At 42.4% G+C, this 18,889-nt stretch overlaps 1 protein-coding gene across 1 annotated transcript in view; it reads right to left on the bottom strand.

The window, feature by feature from the left end:
- myo15b (myosin XVB) overlaps positions 1-18,889 on the bottom strand; it is a 452,296-nt gene that overhangs the window by 428,347 nt on the left and 5,060 nt on the right. The gene's annotated exons all lie outside the window — the stretch shown is intronic.

Genomic DNA, 18,889 nt, shown 5'->3' with positions numbered 1-18,889 from the left:
GGGGCTGGAGAAACAGATCTGCAACACCAAGCCCAGCGCTGAAATTAATATCGAGCTTTGCAGTGTAAATTGGTGCGGTTCGGCGGAAGAGGTTCTGTTGCAAAACAATCTGCTTAACGATGTATTTGGCTGAAATCTGTTTCAGGTGCTACATCATCTATTCAGTTGCAATCTATTAAGATTTCAAGATTGCGGTCCAAGTAATAAAAAGTATATGAATTAAGACTGAATTAGACTAGCCAAAGTCGTAAAACCTACTAAGAACTCTTACCTGAAAAAAACATCTTAGTTTGACAAAATTAATGAAAAAGTCTGAAACAAAAAATATCAACAATGTTATGTTTATTAAGATCCAGAGAATGCCTGAGACAAAGAAAGCCCCTGGAATGGCTGCTAGTGATTTAAATACGACCGCGTGGTTGGTTTGATCAAATGTGTGAGTGAATGTAGAGTAAAGACTTTTACTAATTGATTGAAAAAGAAATGTGAACCTTGCTACAAACTACAAAACGCATGATAGAGACAATAAAAAGTCTTAAGAGCAAATTTCTGCATTAACTGAACGAGTGGGAGACAAAAGCCTGATAAAAATCAACGTGCGTTACGCAGCGCTCAGAAACAAACTAAAACATGGAGAAATGAATAGGGACTTCTAGGGGGCGGTCCTGCTAGTGACACTACTCCTGAAGTTCCTCCCGGGGAAACACTGCCCACATTGAACAGCCCCCAAGACAGCGACACCATCTGAACTGCGAGGAATTACAGCATGGACATTGACATGGACTCTATAGCGGCCCCTAACGATTCAAGTGAGGGTGACAGTGATGAAACAATATCACAGCTTGCTCCAATAAAGAGCAAAGAAGGAAGACACGTAGTACTGAAGATGAAGCCATCGCTAATCAATGTATCGACAGACAAACCCATTTAGTAGCAGAACCATCAACTATTTTCAATGACTTGAAACCATCACACAAGTGCTTTACAGTTATTGACATGGTCAATGGATTCTGCTCCTGGCACCTGAATGTTAACTGTGGTTGGCTTTCACAGTTTATAATCAACAATACCACAAATTGAGGCTACCACAAATGCTCCACAACAACCCTACTGCCTATTATGTGGCTTTGACACAACATCTGAGGGACATTGATTCACCTGACAAACAATCTGCGGATAATGGTCAGACTGCACCAGAAGCTGCAGAGCAACATGAACACGATGTGCTTTATTTGTTTGATTATCTATCCTCCAAAGGTTGCAAATCATGCAATAGGCATTAAGTCAGCAAAACCTCCTACAATAGTTTAGCAGCACCAGTCATTTCTGGGTTTGTCCAACACAACAAAACATGGGTCGATTCATATGCTATAATTGCTCAACCAATCAACAATCTGCTGAAGGGCAGCACAGCAAACTCTCAGACAACCCTGTGACTCTTAATGAGTCCTTTTCAGACCAGGCATCTTAGTGTTCATTCCAAAGCTTGGTTGACCCACTCTGTCTGGCTGTTGGACTGTGGGTGAAACCCAGAGGAAAGGCTCACTGTTGCCCAATCAGCTTACAGAATGTCCTCCAGAAACATGATGCAAATTGTGGACTATGATCGGTGACAAAGTCCACCAGGAACCCATGGATCCTGAAGACCTGGTCCAGCTAGACGGGCTAGCTTTGTTTCGCTCGGACAGAGATGCAGCTGCCTCTGGTAAGACTCACGGTGGTGGCTTGTGTGTTTACATCAACACGGAATGGTGTAAGAACTCTGTGCTAGTTTCCAGACACTACTCATTGCTAGTGGAGTCTGTGGCAGTTCGATGCGGACCACAGGAATTCACCTGTCCTTATATTCGGTGTCTACATTCCCCTGGCGCTAATGCTAAGGAGGCGCTCTGTGAACTGTACAGGGCTATTAGCAAACTGCAGAACGCACACCCTGATGGTCTGTTTATTGTCGCCGGTGATTTTAAACACGCGAACCTTAAGTCAGTGCTCCCCAAATTCCATCAGTATGTGGACTTTGCAATGAGGGGGGAGAACGCATTGGACCTGGTTCACACAAACATCCCCGACGCGTACCGGGCAGAGCCCCGCCCCCACCGGATACTCAGACCACATCTCTGTTATGCTAATTCCAGCATACAGACCACTCGTCAGGCGCTCCAGACCAGTTCAGAAGCAGGTGAAAACCTGGCCAGCAGGAGCCATCTCTGCTCTTCAAGACCGCTCTGAGCACACTGACTGGCACATGTTCAGGGAGGCTGCAACCGATGGTGACTCTACCAACTTAGAGGAGTACACAGCATCAGTGACCAGCAACATCAGCAAGTGCATTGATGAAGTTACTCTGTCCAAGACCATCACTATACGTGCCAACCAGAAGCCATGGATGACCGCAGAGGTGCATGTGCTGCTGAGGTACCGTGACTCCGCCTTCAGACAGGCAACAAGGCAGCTTTAACAACAGCAAGTACCAAACTGTCCCGAGCCATCAGAGGGGCAAAGCGTGCACACGCCCAGCTAATCCACAGCCACTTCCAGGACAGCGGTGACACGCAGCGCATGTGGAAGGGCATCCAGGACATCACCAAATACAAGACAACATTACCTGACTGTGCAGGTGATGCCTCCCTCCCAAATGCGCTGAATAATTTCTACACCCGGTTTGAGGCAGAAAATGATGTGGCGGCAAGGAAATCCACCCCTCCTACAAATGACCAGGTGCTGTGTCTCACTGTGGCCAACGTGAGAAGAACCCTGTGCAGGGTCAACCCACAGAAGGCTGCTGGACCAGACAACATCCCTGGTAGAGTGCTCAGAGGATGTGCAGACCAGCTAGCAGATGTTCTCACTGACATCTTCAACATCTCCCTGAGCAGCACCACTGTTCCAACGTGCTTCAAGGCCGCCACCATCATCCCTGTGCCGAAGAAGTCTTCAGTGTCCTGCCTAAATGACTACCGTCCCGTTGCACTTACATCCATCATCATGAAGTGTTTCGAGAGGCTCGTCATGAGGCATATCAAGACCCTGTTGCCCCTCTCACTGGACCCCCTGCAGTTTGCGTACCGTCCCAACCGCTCAACAGATGTCACCATTGTCACCACCCTCCACCTGGCCCTAACCCACCTGGACAAAAAAGACACATACGTTCGGATGCTGTTCATAGACTTTAGTTCAGCATTCAACACAATCATCCCTCAGAAACTGATTGGAAAGCTGAGCCTACTGGGCCTGAACACCTCCCTCTGCAACTGGATCCTAGACTTCCTGACTGGGAGACCTCAGTCAGTCCGGATCGGGAGCAGCATCTCCAACACCATCACACTGAGCATGGGGGCTCCCCAGGGCTGCGTGCTCAGTCCACTGCTGTTCACTCTGCTGACCCACGACTGTGCTGCAACACACAGCTCGAACCGTATCATCAAGTTCGCCGATGACACGACCGTGGTGGGTCTCATCAGCAAGAACGACGAGTCAGCTTACAGAGAGAAGGTGCAGCGGCTAACGGACTGGTGCAGAGTCAACAACCTGTCTCTTAATGTGAACAAAACAAAAGAGATGGTTGTTGACTTCAGGAGGGCACGGAGCGACCACTCCCTGCTGAACATCGACAGCTCCTCGGTACAGATCGTAAAGAGCACTAAATTTCTTGGTGTTCACCTGACGGAGAATCTCACCTGGTCCCTCAACACCAGCTCCATAGCAAAGAAAGCCCAGCAGCATCTCTACTTTCTGTGAAGGCTGAGGAAAGTCCATCTCCCACCCCCCATCCTCATCACATTCTACAGGGGTTGTATTGAGAGCATCCTGAGCAGCTGCATCACTGCCTGGTTCGGAAATTGCACCATCTCGGATCGCAAGACCCTGCAGCGGATAGTGAGGTCAGCTGAGAAGATCATCAGGGTCTCTCTTCCCTCCATCACGGACATTTACACTACAAGCTGCATCCGCAAAGGAAACAGCATTATGAAGGACCTCATACAATCTCTTCTCACTCCTGCCGTCTGGGAAAAGGCTCCGAAGCATTCGGGCTCTCACGACCAGACTAAGTAACAGTTTCTTCCCCCAAGCTATCAGACTCCTCAATACCCGAAGCCTGGACTGACACCTTGCCCTACTGTCCTGTTTATTATTTATTGTAATGCCTACATTGTTTTTGTGCACTTTATGCAGTCCAGTGTAGGTCTGTAGTCTAGTGTAGCTTTCTCTGTGTTTTTTTTATTATTACGTAGTTCAGTCTAGTTTTTGTACTGTGTCATGTAACACAATGGTCCTGAAAAATGTTGTCTCATTTTTACTATGTACTGTACCAGCAGTTATGGTCGAAATGACAATAAAAGTTGACTTGACTTGACAACTTTGGCCAACTCTACCGCAGATCGTAGCTTGCACAAGGCAATGAATTTGCAGGCCTTTGAAAATGAATCAACAATTACCATGATAATGGTCTTCCCCTTGGAAGGCAAAAGACCCGTGAAGTCTATGAAGATGTGCGCCCACTGTCTTCTCTCTGCACCCAGGTAAAATGTGGAGGAGCCCTTGAGGTAGGGTACTAGGCTAACCACAAAGTACACTGTAGATGCTGTGGTCAAATCAACACGTACAAACAAGCTGGATGAACTCAGCAGGTCGGGCAGCATCTGTTGAAATGAGCAGTCAATGTTGTGGGCCGAGACCCTTCATCAGGATACTAGGCTCCTTGTTCTGGGCGCACAATGCGCGGGCCTGCATATATTGCCAAACTCTTTTGCCATTCCGGGCCACCAATGAACTTGAGAGTCCTGGCAATTGCTGGGTGAGCGGTTATGCTTGATGGATGTCCCTACTTAATACCATCATTCCCACAATCCTGATTGAGAAGTTGCAGAACCTGGGCCTCTGTACCTCCCTCTGCAATTCGATCCTCGACTTCCTAAATTTGTGAAATTTGTAAACTAGTGAAATTTAAGAGACTACTAGACAGGTATATGGAGGAATTTAAGGTGGAGGGTTATATGGGAGGCAGGGTTTAAGTGTCAGCACAGCATTGTGGGCCGAAGGGCCTGTAGTGAGCTATATTGTTCTATGTTCTAATTGGAGGACCACAATCTACATAGATTGATGATAACATATCCTCCCACTGATGATCAACACTGGCGCACCTCAAGGGTGTGTGCTTAGCCCACTGCTCTACTCTCTATATACACATAACTGTGTGGCTAGGCATAGCTCAATTACTATCTATAAATTTGCTGATGATACAACCATTGTTGGTAGAATCTCAGGTGGTGATGAGAGGGTGTACAGGAGTGAGATATGCCAACTAGTGGAATGGTGCCACAGCAACAACCTGGCATTCAACGTCAGTAAGATGAAAGAGCTAATTGTGGACTTCAGGAAGGGTAAGATGAAGGAACACATATCAATCCTCATCAAGGGATCAGAAGTGGAGAGAGTGAGCAGTTTCAAGTTCCTAGGTGTCAAGATCTCGGAGGATCTAACCTGGTCCCAACATATCGATGTTGTTTTAAAGAAGGCAAGACAGCGGCTATACTTTATGAGGACTTTGAAGAGATTTAGTATGTCAACAAATACACTCAAAAACTTCTATATCTGTACCGTGGAGAGAATTCTGACAGGTTGCATCACTGTCTGGTATGGAGGGGCTACTGCACAGGACCGAAAAAAGCTGCAGAAGGTTGTAAATCTAGTCAGCTCCATCTTGGGTACTAGCCTACAAGGTACCCAGGATATCTTTAGGGAGCAGTGTCTCAGAAAGGCATTGTCCATTATTAAGGACTAACACCCAGGGCATGCCCTTTTCTCACTGTTACCATCAGGTAGGAGGAACAGAAGTCTGAAGGTCCACACTCAGCGATTCAGGAACAGCTTCTTCCCCTCTGCCATCCGATTCCTAAATGGACATTGAATCTTTGGACACTACCTCAGTTTTTGCATGTTTTTTTGCACATCATATACCAGTGATAATAAACCTGACTCTGATTCTGATATTACAGTATCTGATACTGGATGGAACTTGGGTGAACAGCTGACCCAAAAGCACTATCACATTGGCTTGGGACAAAATGGTGGTAGGGAGCTCCTCATTCAGGTTTGTCAAACTGACGGGACAAGTTTTCTGGCAAAACTTGCAGAAAATGTAACAAAGTAGGATACATGAAAAGAGCACGTCTGTTTCAATTATTCCACAAAATAAGTTTGAACAGCATTTCAAAAATACTGCAGATATCCATCTAAGAACGTACACTGGGGAAAAGATAGCTCCTGTGGGAATGACATTTGTAACAATGGAATACAACAACCAACAAGCCACACTGGGCTTGTACGTGGTCAAAACAGGAGGGCCAGCATTATGGGGCTGTGATTGGCTGAGACGATTATAACTTGATTCGAGATCCATGCACCATTTGCATGCCACATCTCCTGTAAAAGAGTCAAATGAAAGTAAATAAGGAAAGTACTGGATGATGCCACAGCAGTGTTCAAGGACAGGATTGGCAAACTCAAATATATCAAGGGTAAAGTAGTATTAAATGAAAATACCAAATGCAAGTTTTACAAAATCTGTCCAGTCCCTTATAACATCTCTGATGATGTAGCCAGTGAGCTAGATCACATGGAGGCTTAAGAATTCTTTCCCAGGTTGAGTGCAGCCTATGGGCATCAATAGTGATCCCAATAGCCAAGAAGAATCGGTCTGAAAGAATCTGTAGTGATTTTAAGGTCACCATCAACCCAGTACTGAAAGTAGATCAATACCTTCTGCCCAGGATAGAGGATATCTTTGCCAACCTTTGAAACACTTTAGCAAAGTGGACTTGGTGAGGTCTCCCTACAGATGGAGGTGGAAGAAGAGCCCAAAGTGCTTCTCACCATAAGCACTCACAAAGACCTTTATCACTATAACAGACTTATTGTTGGAGAAGCATCTGCACCTGCACTCTGGTAGAAAGCTGTGGATTAGCTGCTGTAAGGTACTCAGAGTTACCTGGATTATATCATTGTTACTGGCCAAGATGAAAAGGAACATCTCCAAAATCACAAGGCAGAGTTAAAAAGGTGATAAAATTATGGGCTAAGAGCACAACGTGAAAAGTGTGAATTCTTTAAAGCAAGAGTCAATTATTGTGACTACACCATCGATGGACAAGGATTACACGAACATGCTAAGAAAATGCAAGCAATGGTGGATGCCCCAAGGCCAAGAGACATGTCACAGTAGCTGCCCGCTATAGGATTTGTCAATTACTATAACAGGTTCCTTCCAAACCTGGCTACTGTGCTCCATCCTTTGAACTCATTTCTGCAGTTGGGAAGAATTGGTAATGGTCAAAGCAATGTGAGGTGTCTTTCCAAAAGGTAAAGGAAATGGTGATGTCAGACACTGTACTTATACATTATGATCCACATCACCCAGTGAAGCTTGCCTGTGACACCTCGCCTTATGGTATACAATAGGTGCAGTCATATGACATGTTATGAGTGATGGGAGTGAACGCCCCATAGCCTTTGCATCCCATTCCCTTACCGCTACAGAGAAAAATTACATACAGATTGGCAGAGAGGCCTTAGGTCTGCTTTGGTGGGATAAGATATTTCAAACAGCACCTGAATGGGAGAGAGTTTGCTCTCATTACTAATTATCAACTACTAGTGTCCATTTTCAATCCACAGAAGGGTGGTCCACTAACAGCAGCAGCACAAAGGCAGAGATGGGCTCTTTTTCTTGGCGAACACAATTATAAGATCAAATTCAAGAGGACAACTAGTTACAGAAATGCTGATGGATTCTTCCGTTTACTCTTGGAAAGGGGAATACCTGAAAAATTTACAAAAGAGGACACTCCTCTTGACTTATTCTCTCTAAAGCAAATTGAAAGTCTGCCTATTACAGCAGAGGAAGTCCAGAAGGAAACCAGGAAAAACCCCACACTGCCTCAGGTCAACATGGCAACCCAAAATGGATAGAATGTGCAGAAGAAATTCTAGATCCCCCATTTTTACCAGCGCTGGGATGAACTTGTCCTTGATGAGGGTTGCCTTCAGTGGGGATTGAGAGTTTCTGCAACATCCAAGCTGAGAGCTAAAGTGTTGGAGAGCTACATGCCGGTCATCTACGTGTGGTCAAAATGAAAGTGTTGGCTCAAAGCTTTGTCTGGTGGCCTGGGATAGACCAGAAGATCAAGCAGATTGCCATGTATTATTCAGGATGCCAATATATCCAAAAGTGTTAAGGGTGGTGCCTCTCCATCACTGGGAATTGCCTGCATTGTATTGGCAGAGCATCCATGTGGATTTTGCTGCACCATTCATGGGCACAAATTTCTTGGTAATAGTGGATACAGCTATAAAGAGGCCAGAAGTGTTCCTAATCACCTCCACTAATGCCTTGCACATTGTTGTGTGGTGAGAAGACTCTTCTCAAGGACTGATGTTCCAGAACACTTAGTCAGTTACAATAGACCAGTTTATTGTGAAACAGTTTCAGCCATTTCTGAAAATGAATGGAATGAAACACATTACATCCACACTATACCACCCAGCTTGGTGTAAAGGTTTTTCCAGAGTCTAAATGACGCACTGCAAGCACTGTCTGCAGAACACAATATTCTGAATCAGAAGCTCACCAATTTCCTACTTGCATATCATGGTGCAGAACACTAACAACTCACCAGCCATTCTGTTCCTGAGCCATCCCCTGCGTTCACTCTTGGATCTCCTCAAACCTAATCTCAGAAGGAGTATTCATGACAAACAACTGAGGCAAATTGAGGGCTCCTCAAACAAGGGGGTTTGATGTTTCACTCCTGGTAAGGGACTATCAAAGGTGGGTACTTGGAAAGACTGAGGATAGAACCTGACCTTTCTCCTGCACAGTAGAAATTGCATTTGATGTCATCTGGAGATGACACATCCATCAATTGAGGAGAGCAGAGTGAATAGTTAAAGAAGGAAGGCATCCAGACCTGTCAGAACTGCTTCCTGTAGTCCCAGAGTCAATTCCTACAACCACCAGGAGGCCCCAGAACCTGAAATTGTTTCAAAGCCACACATCTCACCTGCCAAGCAGAGTGATTCCCACCACCCAGACCTTGTTAGGAAAGTCATTATCCCACAACAGTAAGAAACCTTTCATAGCAATTAAATCTTTAGGGATATATGGTACATATATATGTGTAGGAGCCATGTATCTATTTTTTGTCTGTATTGCATTTTCAGAGAAGCAGTTTCAGCGACAGGTTACTATCGATGCAATGCTCCTCAGACAGGATGAAGAGGTCAATACTCCCCAATGCCATTAGGCTTTACAATTCTAATGGGGATGAATAAAGTATCTATCTATCTATCTATCTATCTATCTATCTATCTATCTATCTATCTATCTATCTATCTATTTTGCAGTGCATTTATTATGTTAATCTGTCAAGTGGGGTAGGGTGTGGTAAGAGCAAATGAGAATAGTTATGGGACTTCCGGTAAGATGGCGATTGCTTAGCTGCTCCGAACTTTTGTTCCGTTACTGTCGCTATCTTTGCACTAAATGTCTCCATTTTTCAAACCTTAATTAGGAACTTTTTCGGTATCTCTTACTTGCCTGTGAACATATCTAACTTACAATGTCTAGCAAGAGTTCTAAATTCGGGAGAAAGGAAGCTACGGCTCTCTTAGACGAGACCCGGGCTGCGCTTGGTCAGCTCCAAGACGAAATCTTAAAGGAATTCAAAACCGCTTTCAAACAGTTGGAAGACAAACTGGATCGGATCAACGATAAAGTGGACAAACATGCTGAACACTTATCTCGCATCGATTCGACCTCTGAAGATTTAGAAAGCCGTGTTCGATACTTGGAGACTCTCTGTTCCAGCTTAGAGGGAAAATGTAACAAACTCCTTTCCAAAATGGTGGATCTCGAAAATCGCAGCAGACGTTGCAATCTTAGAATTCTTGGATTACCAGAGACCACCGAACAGGGATCAACAGTGAAGTTTTTCACCAAGTTTCTCTGTGAGATATTCGGGAAAGATTTGCTTCCGAACCCGCCCGAGCTCGAACGGGCACACAGAGTTTACGTTCCCCCCGGAATTCTGGGCTCCCGCCCGCGACCAGTAATTTTGAGCTTCCATCAATACCAGGTAAAACACCGTCTGATTGTCGAGGCACATCGCAGGGGTTCTTTTTCTTTCCAGGATACAACCATTCGCTTTGTGGAAGATTTTGCACCCCCAGACCTTAAAGATGCGCGCTGAGTTTAAAGGCGCAATGAAAGTGCTTTTTGATCGTGGTTTTAAACCCTCTTTTCGTACTCCTGCCAATCTATGAATCAAGCTTAATACTGGAAAATACAAATGGTTTAAATCAGTGAAGGAAGCTGAAGCATTTGTGGCAAGTCTGCCGGCTATCCAGTCATCTTTGGAACCCGTTCGGACCTCCTAAAACGGTGGATAAGTACTTCTCGTAGTAAAATTACTTTTTTCTGGACTCAGACTTTACGTGAATCATTCAGACATTATTCATTGAAACTCTAGAGGCTGTCGACAATCTCTCCCTGGATTTGGTGTGTGTATAATCTATTTTATTCTTGTATAACTTTATCTACAGAGTTCTACAACTAACTCTAACTTGTTTTGGAGGTTTGAAGTCTTTAGTGAAGGCCTCCCTGTTTATTGGTTCACAGTTTAATTGCTGATTTATTTTTCCTTTTTTTTATTTTTTTTTATTTCTTTTCTTCACCCTTTTTTCTAATCTCTGAATTTTTTTTCTCTCCTCTCTGTAAATGGTTGATAAATACTCATCTTGAATTTATAATTTTCCCTCTCTTCTCCTTTTTTTAACCTTTTTTTTCCCTTTCTCTTACTTTATTCTTCTATAATTTTTCGCGGGTAGGTTAGTTTTGGTTTTCTCCCGATTTTCTCTGTATTAAGTTTTATATTTCTGCAGAAGGTGTTCTAATCTGTAGTTATGTTTTCTAGTGCGTAAACTAGTTACTATTTGCTATAGTATTTATACGGAACTGCTGTTAATGACACAGATCTGGAAGTTGTATTTGGGTTAATTTTTTTGGTAGAGCTAGCTACTTGTTTTGGTAGCCATCTAGTTTTGGGTTGTGTGGATGGGGTGGATTTTCCAGTTCCAACATCACTCACTGTATTTATTGTTTCTCTTTATTGCTCAGGACATGTATATGTTTTGATTTTACGAATCTATGTTTACATCTCTGCTCCCAGACTGCTACTGTACTGCTTGACTTTTTATATGCCTGCTGCCTTTTATGCATTAGTAATTGATAATGGCTAGTGCACTTAAATTCGTGAGCTGGAATGTAAAGGGATTGAATCACCCTGTTAAAAGGAGGAAGGTATTCTCACATATCAAACAACTCAAAGCTGACATTGCTTTCCTTCAAGAAACTCATATTCGGTGTGTTGATAACTCCCGGCTTCTGTCAAAGTGGGCGGGTCAGCATTTTCATTCATCCTTTGCCGCTAAAGCTAGGGGAGTCTCCATTCTTATTAACTCAAATATTCCTTTTGAACTCCATAATAAAATATCTGATACAAATGGCCGTTTTATTATTGTTTCTGGTAAACTATATAACACTAATGTTGCACTAGCTAACCTGTATGCCCCCAACTTTGATAATGTTAACTTTTTTGAACGGTTTTTTTCCTCACTACCAGACTTAAACTCATACTCTCTTATACTGGGTGGTGACTTCAACTGTTGGTTGGATCCTAATCTGGATCGATCGTCCTCTGTTACCAGACCACCTACTAAATCCGCCTTAGCTATCCAATCGTTTCTCTCTAATTTTGGTATCTCTGATATATGGCGTTTCCTTCATCCTATGGAGAGAGATTATTCTTTTTTCTCACATGTTCACCATACCTTCACTAGAATTGACTATTTCTTACTCGATAACCAACTTATTCCATTTTTGCCCACTCTTGTGACTATCAGAGTATACTGATTTCTGACCATGCCCCAATTACTCTCTCTCTGAACTTTCCTGGTCTCCCTCAGAGGAATAAACACTGGCGGTTTGATTCAACTTTATTATCGGATGATGATTTTTAAAAATTCATTAAGGATCAGATAACCTTTTATTTTAACACTAATACATCACCTGAAGTGCCATCCCAGATTGTCTGGGATGCCATGAAAGCATATCTGAGGGGTCAAATAATCTCTTACACAGCAAATCTCAACAGAAGATCCCGTGCAGATCAACTAGACCTCATTAACCAGATTAAAGAATTGGATCAAGTATATGCCCAAACTAAGAACCCTGAATTATACAAGAAGTGCGTTGAACTCCAAACTAAATTTAACTTTCTGTCCACTCAACCTATCGAACGCCAACTTCTCGAAAGCAAGAGTCGCTTTTACATTCATGGGGATAAGTCTGGTAAACTCCTAGCCAATCAGCTGAGGCGTTCCAAAGCCAAACAACATATTACAAAGATCCGGAAGGAGAACGGAGACTTTACATCGGATCATTTAGAAATTAATGACGCATTTAAAAATTTCTATTCTCAGCTTTATTCCTCTGAATCTCTGAATGACAATATCTCTGTTGATCAATTTTTACAGAATCTGAATATCCCCTCACTTTCATCTGATTTCAAAGCCAAACTCAATGCGCCTATATCATCAGAAGAAATATCTTTTGCAATTTCTGCACTGTCCTCAGGGAAATCTCCTGGACCTGATGGGTTCCCTGTAGAATTTTATAAATCATTCTCTTCACTTCTTTCTCCTCAGTTACTTTCAGTATTATCTGACTCGTTTAATTACGGCAAATTGCCACCCTCTTTCAATGAGGCATCTATTATTCTTCTTTTTAAAAAGGGCAAAGACCCAACAGAGTGTTCCTCGTATAGGCCGATCTCTCTGCTCAATGTTGATGTAAAGATCTTAGCTAAAGTTTTGGCTCATAGACTAGAAACTGTTATTCCCTCCATTATCTCTGATGACCAAACAGGTTTTATTAAAAACAGTCTCCCTTTTTTTAACATCCGGCGTTTATTCAATATCTTATACTCACCTCCAACTGGGATTCCTGAATGTGTTATCTCCCTTGATGCGGAGAAAGCATTTGACCGTATAGAGTGGATCTACCTTTTTGCAGTCTTAGAAAAATTTGACCTCGGCCAAAGTTTCATCTCCTGGATCCAATTGCTGTACCTGTGTCCTACTGCTTCTGTTTTAACTAATTTTCAGAAATCCCAAGTATTTAATCTCAAACTTGGCACCCGTCAGGGATGCCCCTTAAGTCCCTTTCTCTTTGATTTGGCTATAGAACCTCTGGCGATAGCATTTCGAAAATGTCCTGAATTGACCGGGATTTGGAGAGGGGTTGTTGAGCATAAAGTTTCTCTCTATGCTGATGACTTATTACTCTTTCTCTCAAATCCGTCTACGTCCTTACCTCTAATGTTTTCACTTCTTGACCAGTTTAGCCAGATCTCTGGCTATAAACTTAATTTACATAAGAGTGAACTTTTCCCAATTAATAAAGAAGCACAAGAACTAACATTTCGTGATCTCCCTTTTAAAGTAGTCCATAATCAATTTACTTATCTTGGAATTACAGTCACAAGGAAGTTTAAAGATCTCTTTCATGAAAACTTTGCCAATCTTTCATACGCTATAAAACAGAATCTGATACAATGGTCACCTCTATCTATGTCTTTGGTAGGTCGTATTAATGTTGTTAAAATGTATGTTCTCCCCAAATTTTTATACTTATTTCAATCTATCCCAATTTTTATTCCTAAATCTTTTTTTGATTCCTTAGACTCTATTATTTTGTCATATTTGTGGCAGAATAAGCGTTCTAGAATTAATAAAATACATCTCCAAAAATCTAAAAAAGAGGGTGGCATGGCTTTACCTAACTTTCGCTTATATTATTGGGCAGCTAATATACGTTGTGCTCCCTTTTGGTCTTTCTGCCACGGCCAACCCGAGTGCCCTAACTGGGTGGCAATGGAGTTGAGCTCCACTAAAGAATTATCTATCTCTGCACTTCTTGGCTCTGCACTCCCTAGTAGTCTGCCCAGATCAATAGCTAATCCTCTCGTTAGACACACTTTACGTATATGGGCTCAGTTCAGGAAGTGCTGTGGCTTCCAGGGGTTCTCCGTTTCCAGCCCTGTCGCACATAATCACCTTTTTTTACCTACTACGTACTATTCAGCATTCCATGTTTGGTATAGGAAGGGCAGTAGACATTTTGAAGATCTTTTCATTGATAATCGCTTCGCCTCTTTTCAGCAGCTCTCTGTTAAGTTCAATCTGCCTAACGCTTATTTTTTCAGATATCTCCAAATCCGACACTTTATTGCTCCTTTAATTCCTAACTTTCCTGAAATGCCTGCGAAAAATGCTATGGACCTATTTCTTTCCATCAATCCACTAGGTAAAGGTTTAATATCAATTATCCGAGATAAACTAGCAGCCTTACGACGGGCCCCTGTGGATAAAATTAAAGTGGCCTGGGAGCAGGATTTAAATATCTCCTTATCCGAGGAGAGTTGGGACTCAGTTCTCAAATCGGTTAACTCAACCTCTCTTTGTGCTCGCCATTGCCTTTTACAGTTTAAGATTGTTCATAGAGCCCATATGTCTAAATCTAAACTATCTCAATTCTACCCTAGCATTAGTCCGCTCTGTGATAAATGCAAGAGGGGCGTGGCTTCTCTCATCCATATGTACTGGTTCTGTCCTAGCTTGGAGAAACTCTGGAAAGATGTCTTCACTACGTTATCGTGTATTCTGAATCAGCGCCTAGAACCAAACCCCTTAATTGCTCTGTTCGGTTTTTGGGGCGAGACAGATTTATGTCTGGGCCCGACCAAATGCCGAATATTATCCTTTGCCTCTCTCCTGGCTAGACGCTTGATCCTCCTTAGATGGAGAGATGTTGCCCCGCCCACTCATGCGCAATGGCTTAACGACATTATGGCCTGCTTGGACCTCGAAAAAATTCATTATTCAGTTCTTAATTCGGATCTAAAGTTCCATAAGGTCTGGGGACCTTTTATCGAGTACTTTTTTTTCTTCTTCTTTTCGGTCCCTTGCTTTCAGCTCCCTTTTTTTCTGGTAGTAGGCATTATTATCCTCTGTTGCTAAGTGTATTCACAGTCTGGGAGTTTGACTGTCCGGACTTATACTCTCTATATTGAGTTGCGGTTGGTCTGGAGTTGTTTTTTTTTTGTGTTGTGGGGCTTGGGGAGGATACTAAGCTTACTTGTCTTTAATTTAGGTGCTTTTTTGTTAATTCTCTTCCTTTGTAGCATATTGCTATTGTATGCTGAATTTTGCACTGTATCAATGCTCCTCATTGGGATTTGGGGTTTTTAATTTGTAAAATGTTTTGAAAAACTAATAAAAAAACTAATTTAAAAAAAGAATAGTTATGTATTTAAAAAGCAAACACAAGGAAATCTGTGGATGCTGGAAATTCAAGCAACTCACACAAAATGCTGGTGGAACGCAGCAGGTCAGGCAGCATCTATAGGAAGAAGCACAGTTGTCAGGACGAAAGGTCTCGGCCCGAAACGTCGACAGTACTTCTTCCTGTAACTGCTGCCTGGCCTGCTGCGCTCCACCAACATTTTGTGTGTGTTGATGGTTATGTATTCACACTTTGTCTTGGTTTACTTTAGTGGAGAGGGACTGAGCCATGGGGAATATTCTGACCAGTAACTGGAGCACTTGCTTACACTGATTACTCTCTTATACTGCTTAGTAATGCTAATATCGCTAATTTAGTTTTTCATCACTACAAGATCATTTGTCTTTGCTGGTTTTATAAATAAGGATCAAACGTACCTTCTACAATTTGAAAATTTGTTATTACACGGTGTTATGCCCTCGGCCCCCTCCTTTGTGAGAATCGCAAGAGCCCTAGTCAAGGGGGGGGGGTCAACTGAGCCAAGAGAGAAAGAGACGTGCTGAATAGACACAGGAAATGGGAGAGAGAGAGAGAGACGTGCAGGAGACCACGTGAAAAGCCCTCGGGCAAAGTGGGCTGGTTGAGAGAGAGATCGCATTACCTGCAACCTGATTGACACCTGCGATCCCGTGAAGAAGTATAAAGGAGGGTCTGAGGGGGGGAAACCCTCAGACGCACCAAGGAGACACCAAGGAGACACCAAGGAAGCACGATACCGATTCCCGTGGGAGCGGGAAGCCATTTTGAAGGAAGCCACGTGCGTTAGATTCCAAATTTTGAATCTGTGGCTAGAACCAACGGAAGACTGCTTTTAACTAACAACGGGGAAGCCTGCTCCCCTGATTCCAAGGATTTGCTCTGTAAAGACAACGGGCAAGTGTTTATCCTTTCTAAATCATCTCTCTCTCTCTACAACGTGAAAACCCCAGCGGTTCCCAAAAGGGAAAAGCCTGCAAACTTCTGAGTGACTCTTTATATTTCAATTGGACTCAGTATTACCCCTAGACAACTATAGAGCTTATTTCTGATTGATTATTACACCGGTGTTTTAGATTGAGTTTTGACGATGTATATGATCTGAATGTTTTGTATTAACCATACGTTTGTGCCCTTTTTGAATAAAACGTTTGAAAATAGTAGCATCCGACTCAGCTGATCCCGCTATCTTTGCTGGTAAGTTACCTGGTTACGAGGTTACGTAACAACGGTCACTCAGTCTTTGAGGACGGCCTGCTCTGGGCAGATTTACAGCTGTGCCATATTCTTTCCATTTCTTGATGATTGACTTAACTGTAAACCAAGGAATATTCAGTGACTTGGAGATTTTCTTGTATCCGTCTCCTGACTTGTGCTTTTCAATGACTGTTTTGTGGAGTTGCTTGGAGTGTTCTTTTGCCTTCTTCACGGCATAGTTGTAGCCAGGATACTGACTCACTGGCAGTTGGATCTTCCAGCTAGAGGTACATTTTTACTACAGCCAACTGAAACACCTTAGTGATCTCCACTTAACTAATTACGTGACTTCTGAATGCAACTGGCTGCACCAGTGATGATTTGGTGTGTTATATTAAAGGAGGTGAATACTTCTACAATCAATTATTTCGTGTTCTATATTTGTAATTAATTTAGATCACTTTGTCAAGATCTACTTTCATTTTGACATGAAAGAGTCTTTTTCTATTGATCAGTGTCAAAAAATCCAAATCAAATCAGCTGTGATTCAATGCTGTTAAACAAAAATACATGAAAACTTCTGGGGGGGGGGGTTGAATACTTTTTATAGGCACTGTAAGACCATAAGGCCACAAGAGATAGGACCAGAATTAGGCCATCTGGCCCATCAAGTCTGCTCTACCATTTCAATCATTATCCCTTACAGTCCCATTCTCCTGCCTTCTCCCCTGACTTTCATGCCCCGATGAATCAAGAACCTATCAACATCCCTCTTAAAAACACCCAATGACCTGGCCTCTATTGCCATCCATGGTAATAAATTCTATAGATACACCAAGCTCTGTCAAAATTAATTCCTTCTTCTCTCCATTCTAAATGGATTTCCCTCTATTCTGAGGCTGTGTCCTCTGTTCCTAAACTCCCCACTACAGGAAACATCCTCTCCACATCCACTCTATTTAGGTCTTTCAACATTCAATAATTTTCATTGAGATTCCCCGTCATTCTTCTAAATTCCCAGAGCCATCCAATGCTCCTCATACAATTAGCCTTTCATTCAGGAGTCATTCTCATTCACCTCCTCCAAATGCTCTCCAATGTCAGAACATCCTTTCTTAGACAAGAGTGAAAAAACACCATAAAAGATGGGATTAAAGAGATAAATTACATCCCTATAATGCACTATCACCCCAGTCATACATAATCACATCCCTATAATGTACTAACACCCCAGTCATACATGATCACATCCCTATAATGTATATCACACCCCGTCATACATAATCACATCCCTATAATGTATATCACACCCTAGTCATACATACTCACATCCCTATAATGTATATCACATCCCCACCATACATAATCACATCCCTATAATGTATATTACACACCAATCATACATAATCACATCCTTATAATGCACTAACACCCCCGTCATACATAATCACATCCCTATAATGTATATCACACCTTTCATACATAATCACATCCCTATAATGCACTATCACCCCCCTGTCATACATAATCACATCCCTATAATGTATATCACACTCCAGTCATACATAATCACATTTGTATAATGTACATCACACCGCAGCCATACATAATCACATCCCTATAATGTATATCACACCCCAGTCATACATAATCACATCCCTATAATGTATATCACACCCCAGTCATACATAATCACATCCCTATAATGTATATCACACCCTAGTCATACATACTCACATCCCTATAATGTATATCACATCCCCACCATACATAATCACATCCCTATAATGTATATCACACACCAATCATACATAATCACATCCTTATAATGCACTAACACCCCCAGTCATACATAATTACATCCCTATAATGTATATCATGCCATCATACATAATCACATCCCTATAACGTATATCACACCCCTGTCATACATAATCACATCCCTATAATGTATATCACACCACAGTCATACATAATCACATCCCTATAATGTATATCACACCCAGTCATAAATAATCACATGTATAATGTATATCACACCCCTGTCATACATAATCACATCCCTATAATGTATATCACACACCTGTCATACATAATCACATCCCTATAATGTACATCACACTCCTGTCATACATTATCCTGAGAGTAAGTGGTGGAATTAGATAGACAACGAACTAAAGTAAGGTACTAATGCAGGCAAATAGGGTTAGTGTTGGAGGGCAAAAAGTTTAAGCATAGACGTGGTTGGCTGAATGG

Source organism: Hemitrygon akajei, chromosome 22, assembly GCF_048418815.1.
Source record: "Hemitrygon akajei chromosome 22, sHemAka1.3, whole genome shotgun sequence".
NCBI lineage: Eukaryota > Metazoa > Chordata > Chondrichthyes > Myliobatiformes > Dasyatidae > Hemitrygon > Hemitrygon akajei.
This window is presented reverse-complemented; position numbering and strand designations above follow the sequence as displayed.